Source organism: Tachysurus vachellii, chromosome 23, assembly GCF_030014155.1.
Source record: "Tachysurus vachellii isolate PV-2020 chromosome 23, HZAU_Pvac_v1, whole genome shotgun sequence".
Classification (NCBI taxonomy): Eukaryota; Metazoa; Chordata; class Actinopteri; order Siluriformes; family Bagridae; genus Tachysurus; species Tachysurus vachellii.
This window is the reverse complement of record NC_083482.1, coordinates 1,833,606-1,840,436: the sequence shown is the minus strand read 5'-3', so window position 1 is coordinate 1,840,436 and position 6,831 is coordinate 1,833,606. Positions and strand designations below refer to the sequence as shown.

General features: G+C 39.6%; 1 long non-coding RNA gene across 1 annotated transcript; it reads left to right on the top strand.

Moving 5' to 3' along the window:
- The first annotated feature begins 2,675 nt into the window (after nucleotides 1-2,675).
- On the top strand, nucleotides 2,676-6,422 carry LOC132839060 (uncharacterized). Its single transcript, XR_009647695.1, has 2 exons — nucleotides 2,676-2,984; nucleotides 5,998-6,422. It is a non-coding gene; the product is annotated as an uncharacterized LOC132839060 (long non-coding RNA).
- The last annotated feature ends 409 nt before the right edge of the window (nucleotides 6,423-6,831 follow it).

Sequence of the window (6,831 nt, the reverse complement as noted above, 5' to 3'; positions counted from 1 at the left end):
TATAACACTCGTACTCGGCAGAAATGCTTTATCCGTACCGGATACTCGTTTCAGCCGAGTATCCGGCTCATCTCTAGTAGTTAGTGTGATATATATTTAAGTAGCCTAGTATTTGTATCAACATCTGCAAGCAATCAATACCTGACTGTCAAATCAAATAAATTCAGTACAATTCAAAAACTTTTTGATAATATTTATTGTCACGTAACATAGAACTGAACATATGTATGATTGTATATATGTATAACGTTCTCTCATTAAATAAATAAAAGTAAGGCTACATTTCAAAATAAGAGAAAATAAATAAAATGTGAAAATTGTGTATGTTTAAATAAAGTGCTTAACTTTCCCTTTTATATCTCAGTGAGAGAACTGAGCTCTAGCTTGGCAGGACTTTAAACCTGGGCTTGAATGGACTCAGGGCCGCTCTCATACACATGTGGAGGTGCTCATTAGTGACCCTGGAACCATATTTAGTTTGGATTATGTACATTGTAGAGAAAGCTGCCTCGCAATTGTATGTAGAGCCAAACATGGTCAGGATGTATAGGGCGACTTCCCTCAGACCTGGGAAAGCTGTCTCAGGGACGCTGTCTTCAGATTAGAGTGGATATGTTTGTTCAAAACCTTTATATTTTGTCTCATAATGGCGTTTCACATTGTCACTTTTAATAAGTGCCACAGTTTCTGTACATATGAGACACACTGGTTTAGTGTGAAGTGGGAAGTGTGAACAGAGTTCAGTCTCCGTCTCACTCGTCTGTTTCTCTCCCTTTCTCCGTCCTACTCGTCTGTTTCTCTCCCTTTCTCCGTCTCACTCGTCTGTTTCTCTCCCTTTCTCCGTCTCACTCGTCTGTTTCTCTCCCTTTCTCCGTCTCACTCATGTGTTTCTCTCCCTTTCTCCGTTTCACTCATCTGTTTCTCTCCCTTTCTCCGTTTCACTCGTCTGTTTCTCTCCCTTTCTCCGTCTCACTCGTCTGTTTCTCTCCCTTTCTCCGTCTCACTCGTCTGTTTCTCTCCCTTTCTCCTTCTCACTCGTCTGTTTCTCTCCCTTTCTCCGTCTCACTCGTCTGTTTCTCTCCTTTTGCTTTCTACATGTATCACTATCTTTCTTTCACGTGTAACTTTACTCTAATTCTTTCTCATCTGTCTTGCACTGGGGAGCACGGTGGCTTAGTGGTTAGCACGTTCGCCTCACACCTCCAGGGTTGGGGGTTTGATTCCCGCCTCCGCCTTGTGTGTGTGGAGTTTGCATGTTCTCCCCGTGCCTCTGGGGTTTCCTCCGGGTACTCCGGTTTCCTCTCCCGGTCCAAAGACATGCATGGTAGGTTGATTGGCATCTCTGGAAAATTGTCCGTAGTGTGTGATTGTGTGAGTGAATGAGAGTGTGTGTGTGTGCCCTGTGATGGGTTGGCACTCCGTCCAGGGTGTATCCTGCCTTGATGCTCGATGACGCCTGAGATCGGCACAGGCTCCCCGTGACCCGAGATAGTTCGGATAAGTGGTAGAAAATGAGTGAGTGAGAGTGAGTGTCTTGCACTGTTGAGTCGCACTGTTTACTTCAGGAATGCACAGACTTGATTGGTATGTGCGTTTCCATTACCTTTACCGTAAAGACTGCAACAGCTGCGCCGGTTAAAATAGAAGCGCTTCGTCAAGTTTTATATCAGAACCTTTTGTTTTGGCTGTAGGTCCGGGTCTGGATTGGACAGCTTCTGGGTCCGGACCCGGACCGCGGTCCGCCTGTTAGTGACCTATGCTCTAGAGTCACATTTTGTCCCAAATTTACAGACTTCTCTGTGAAACATTCAGCAGCTCCACAGCACACAAGTAGATCTAGAAAAATAGAAAATAAAATAAAATAAAACCCCACACAAACACACACGTGTGTATTGCTGATAATCAGATAATCATCTGCGCAGACAGGAACAAAATGTGTAAAAACATAAGAGTAAAAACTGAAAGCTGAAGTTGTATAATCCTCATACTGAATGCAGCTCCACAGACACTGAGAACATTTCTGAGACAGTCAGTAATCATGTCAGTAGACTATTAGAGAGATCAGAATAACAGATCTCAATACATTCTCAAAGTACATCTTAAATAAAACATAAAGGGCCCTTTGTCTGTTTTAAATATGTTGTGAATGACTAAAATTTGTAGTGTAATAGGGAATATTTCTAGAAAATCTTCTGATTCAGTAAAGCATTATTTTTGAATCTGTTTCCATATAATAAATGAGAAAAGTTTGTATAGTGTTGTGCTTTAATCATTCATATAGATTTGTGTAGCTTGATCTATACAATACAGTTTATAATATTATATTATATATACTGCAATAAATCATGTTTTTTTTTCTTTTAGTTGATGAAAGTGGAAAACTATTAACAGTAATAAACAGGGTAAAGTGTTGTTGTTGCAGTACCGCATGCCGACACTAGATGTCTCACCTCAGTCACCGTGTCCTCACCGTGTCCTCACCTATTTTATTAATATATATGTATATATATTTTATTACCTGAGAAGTATTTTATTTATATATTTATTATATATATTTTATTGCTGTAAGAAAGGCATGGAAAGCAAGGTCTCCGTAATATAATGTTTTTATATAGTTAGTGTGTTTCCAAAATATTTTCAAAATAAAGAAAAACAGGACAAAGCTGTGCAGTTTGTTTCTGTGTACGTTTATGAACAAAATGATCGGAACACAATTGTCTGTGATTCCAGGGGCACCAGGTGAAATCTTGCCTAGGGCAGCAAATTGGCCGGCCGGCCCTTTTATTGGACCCCCGGAAACACGCCCACTTTACGTCGTGGTAACGAAACCCCTGGAATTTAGTGAATGCCGAGGGGAACATGATTAGTTCTGCATTGGACAGGAAAATTGCATGTAAGACAGAAATGGGCTTATAGATGTAAAAATCCTGCATTCAACTCTAAATAGTAGAAATAGGAGAAATCCATTCAAATGGTGAATTAAGGTAAGAAATTTTTTTTTTATGACAAAATACTGATTTTTAGGCAGATTGGCTGGTTTGAGTTTTTCAGACTGCTGAAATCCAGACATTTCTACTTATTGCGTTCACTTGAGGAAAAAAATCTACTCTTTCTCTGAATTAACGACTTAATTATCTCAAAATTATGAGATAATTTTTCAGGAAAAAAATTTTTGCTCTGTTTTTCTGAATTAGCGACTTAATGTGGATTGCATGGAAGTAAACATGTCCCGCCTTTCAAGTTTAATCCGGTTTTATTTTACTTTAAATAAAAAACTTTACAAAAAAATGTTTATTCATGAAAAATTATCTCATAATTCTGAGATAATTAAGTCGTTAATTCAGAAAAACAGAGCGTTAATTCAGAAAAACAGAGTAGAATTTTTTTCCTCAAGTGAATGCAATACGCTTCCGTACATTTCCCTGTTGATCAGAGAGGACAGACTGGTGTGAGTTGAAATAGGTTAATCAACAAGTCATTGTGTTAGAACCAGAAATAAAATAAAGTATTATAAAACCAGGATTTTTGTGTTTAAGAGGCAGCACCTTAAACCATTATACAGGATTTGAGAAGGTCAATGAGAAGCTAAACTGACATGGACGTGGGAAAGTCATGTAAAACATCCTCTTTCACTTTTGTTTAATTTATATTTTATAAACAATTTGTTATTTCTAACAATCATAGTAAGTATTGATCAACCATCCAGGCAAAGTAAAGCAAGGAGGAAATTTTTGCATCTGTCATCCCACAATTTTTGCATCCGTCATCGGGCATCAAGGCAGGATACACCCTGTACGGAGTGCCAACCCATCACAGGGCACACACACTCTCTCATTCACTCTCGCAATCACACACTACGGACAATTTTTCCAGAGATGCCAATCAGCCTACCATGCATGTCTTTGGACCGGGGGAGGAAACCGGAGTACCTGGAGGAAACCCCCGAGGGATGGGGAGAACATGCAAACTCCACACACACAAGATGGAGGTGGGAATTGAACCCCCAACCGTGGAGGTGTGAGGCGAACGTGCTAACCACTAAGCCACCATGCCTCCGAGTGATTTTACTCATTTACAAAAATGGGAAAAATGCACAGGCTTTGTGAATTCAGAGATGGAATAAAATCATGGTGTCAACAGGGGAATAAATGTTAAAAAGTACTTAAATTTGACCTGTGATTGTACGTAAATTTGTCTATGCTATGAATTTCCTGTTTTCTGACAGCCACCAAAGTAGCTGCTGACGGAAGAATGTTTTTGTGCAGGGGCAGTGGGGTAGGAAAGCAGGGGGGAAGGAGTCAGAAGGGCAGGAGGGCAGTGGGCTGAGGGGTAGGAGGGCAGTGAACCCTGAGCAGTAGCGCCCTCACCAGGTTAACATGGGTTCGATTGTACGACATATATGAGGTCATGTCTTTAGGTCTGTCGCTCTCCGCCTTCGTTTAAGTAATTAGAAACAATCATTAGAAATCCACGAGCGAAAATAAACATATTTCGTTAACAATTAAAATTGTTAGTGAACTTTCTCTTTATGCGTCCTCTTGCGTGTGCGGTTCTGCGCATGCGCGTTAAACACAACCAGTCTTCCGACCTTGACGTAGTCTGTATTAAAATCAGAACCAGAATCAGAAATATTCGCCTAGTTCATTTTGTTCCTGTTTCCTAAAGAACACTTAGGCACGTAGCTATGGAAACGTGCGTGAGGTTTAGACCGCCCTCACAGGTGCACATTTTGCATAACCATATTAGCTGCCTCTCTACATTACTACGATAGAAAAGAGGTGTTATTTGTGTAGTAACAGCGTTTAGCTCAGGAGTTATTGACTCAGGAAACTTCAATCTGTGAATATATGCCATTCCTTCCTGCTCCTTCAGTTCTCTCCAGCGCTGGAAAGCTGATCCTATATTAACACGGGTCCTACTTCTTGCCTTATCGTAAGCCTTTCTTCACTTAATGTTTTTATCCACCATGTCAATGTTTCAGTTGCTAATGTCACACATGTGCACTGAACACTCTCCACCCATATTGACAAGACACGCCCCTTTCTGCTCATTGGCTACAGGTTTGTTTTGTTTGCCGGCCCAACTCACTTTTCTGAAGTATTTCTCAAACAACATGCACCTCGCCTTTAAGGCAGAGAAGGTAAACAGACTGTATGCAAGTGTGTACAAAATTAATGAAAATGAAGATGGCAATAGTTTGGAACAGCAATAGTTTGTTTATTTTTATTTATTTATTTAGTTATTCATTTATTTATGTATTAACCAGCCTATGTGTCTTAATTGTCATACAGATACAAAATATCCCATACTGAAGATCAGCGAATGGACAGATGATTAAACGTTTAAAAAAACTTAATTTAGCTAGTCCAGATTTCAGTTAGTGACAAGACACATTGTCTCCACACTGCTTTTATTTGTTTAACCAGAAATGTCTCCATCTTCGAGTCTCAGAAAGATGGAGACATTTCTGTTTAAACAAATAAAAGTGGTGTGTAAGAGTAAATCCTTGTATTTGGTTTAACAATTCACCTTAAAGTTAAAATCACTTGCACAATGAACTCATCTCACTGTCATCTGATAGTACAGAGTTTGAAGTATAAAAAATACTAATGAACGCACAAAACATGCTAATCTAATTTAAATATGGGCATCATGTCCCACAACAAAGATGTATATTATACCATTTACCTGGTCATCAGTTACAGAATAAATAAATGACCTGTTCAGTTAAAGCTAAAGTCACGACTCCTTTAACTGCTGTAAATAAGACTCTCTTACTTCCTTGTTTGACTTGTCGTCTCTTGCCCTTGTCTCAGTGCCACATTCCATTCAGTCTAATCTCCTGTCAAATATTTCTTCGTGTTCAGGATGAATGTTTTACAAAAGTTTTTCCCACCAGGTTTAATAACCCAGTCTCTCACACTGCAGGGTCAATAGACAAGTATGTTAATAAAACCTTTACTTACTTCTGCTTTTCTCTTTCACTTACACATACAGAAGCAGAAAAACAATCACTACAAGAAATGGTGACATCACAATAAGAGCAAGCAGCTTGTTCCTGCTGGGGTTCAGTCTGCTGTACAGTTTGGACTTTTGAAGACAACATGAAGCTCAACATGTATGTAAACGCTGTGTGAGGAGGTTATTAGGCAAACATTCATACAAACCTTTTCTGTTTTCCAGCTTTCACGTTACCAACAATGTGGACTGATAGGATGTTAGTGACTGTTGTTCCTTGCAATATGACCTCTATATTTGTGATCTTTAAGTTCAGACAGTCACCCCTGTCCTCTAGAAGTTGATGTTACTGACTGTTGTTGGGTTTGTTGAGCCAAAGTACGTTCTGTCATCAGCTGCTGTTGTTTTTCTTAGCCGATCTGTTTGGTGTCTGTTGCTCAGTACATCAGTGGTTTCTTTCTTTTCCTTTTAATTGTTTTATTGTTCATGCCCAATACTTTTGCAGTGCCTTTTGTTAATTCTTCCACTTTTCTCATCTTCAAAATGACCAGAGATTCTCCTATCTTCATGTGATTTATTTACTTTACAAGGAGAGGAGCAAACGTGTTGGATCTTGTTTACACATGTATCCCCCTGCATTCTCTCAGCATTCTTCAAAAGCATCCCTCAGCACCCGTATGAAAAGCTGGGTTTGAACAACTCTTCCAACTCGGGAACACCACCATTCTGAGCACTGGAGCCCCTCAAGGCTGTGTGACTAGTCCACTGCTGTTCACATTTCTGACTCAATGTCCAGCTCAAACCACACCATCAAGTTTGCATGCATATGAACAACGGAATACAAGCCAGATTTGAAGAGGATTGTTCAAGGCA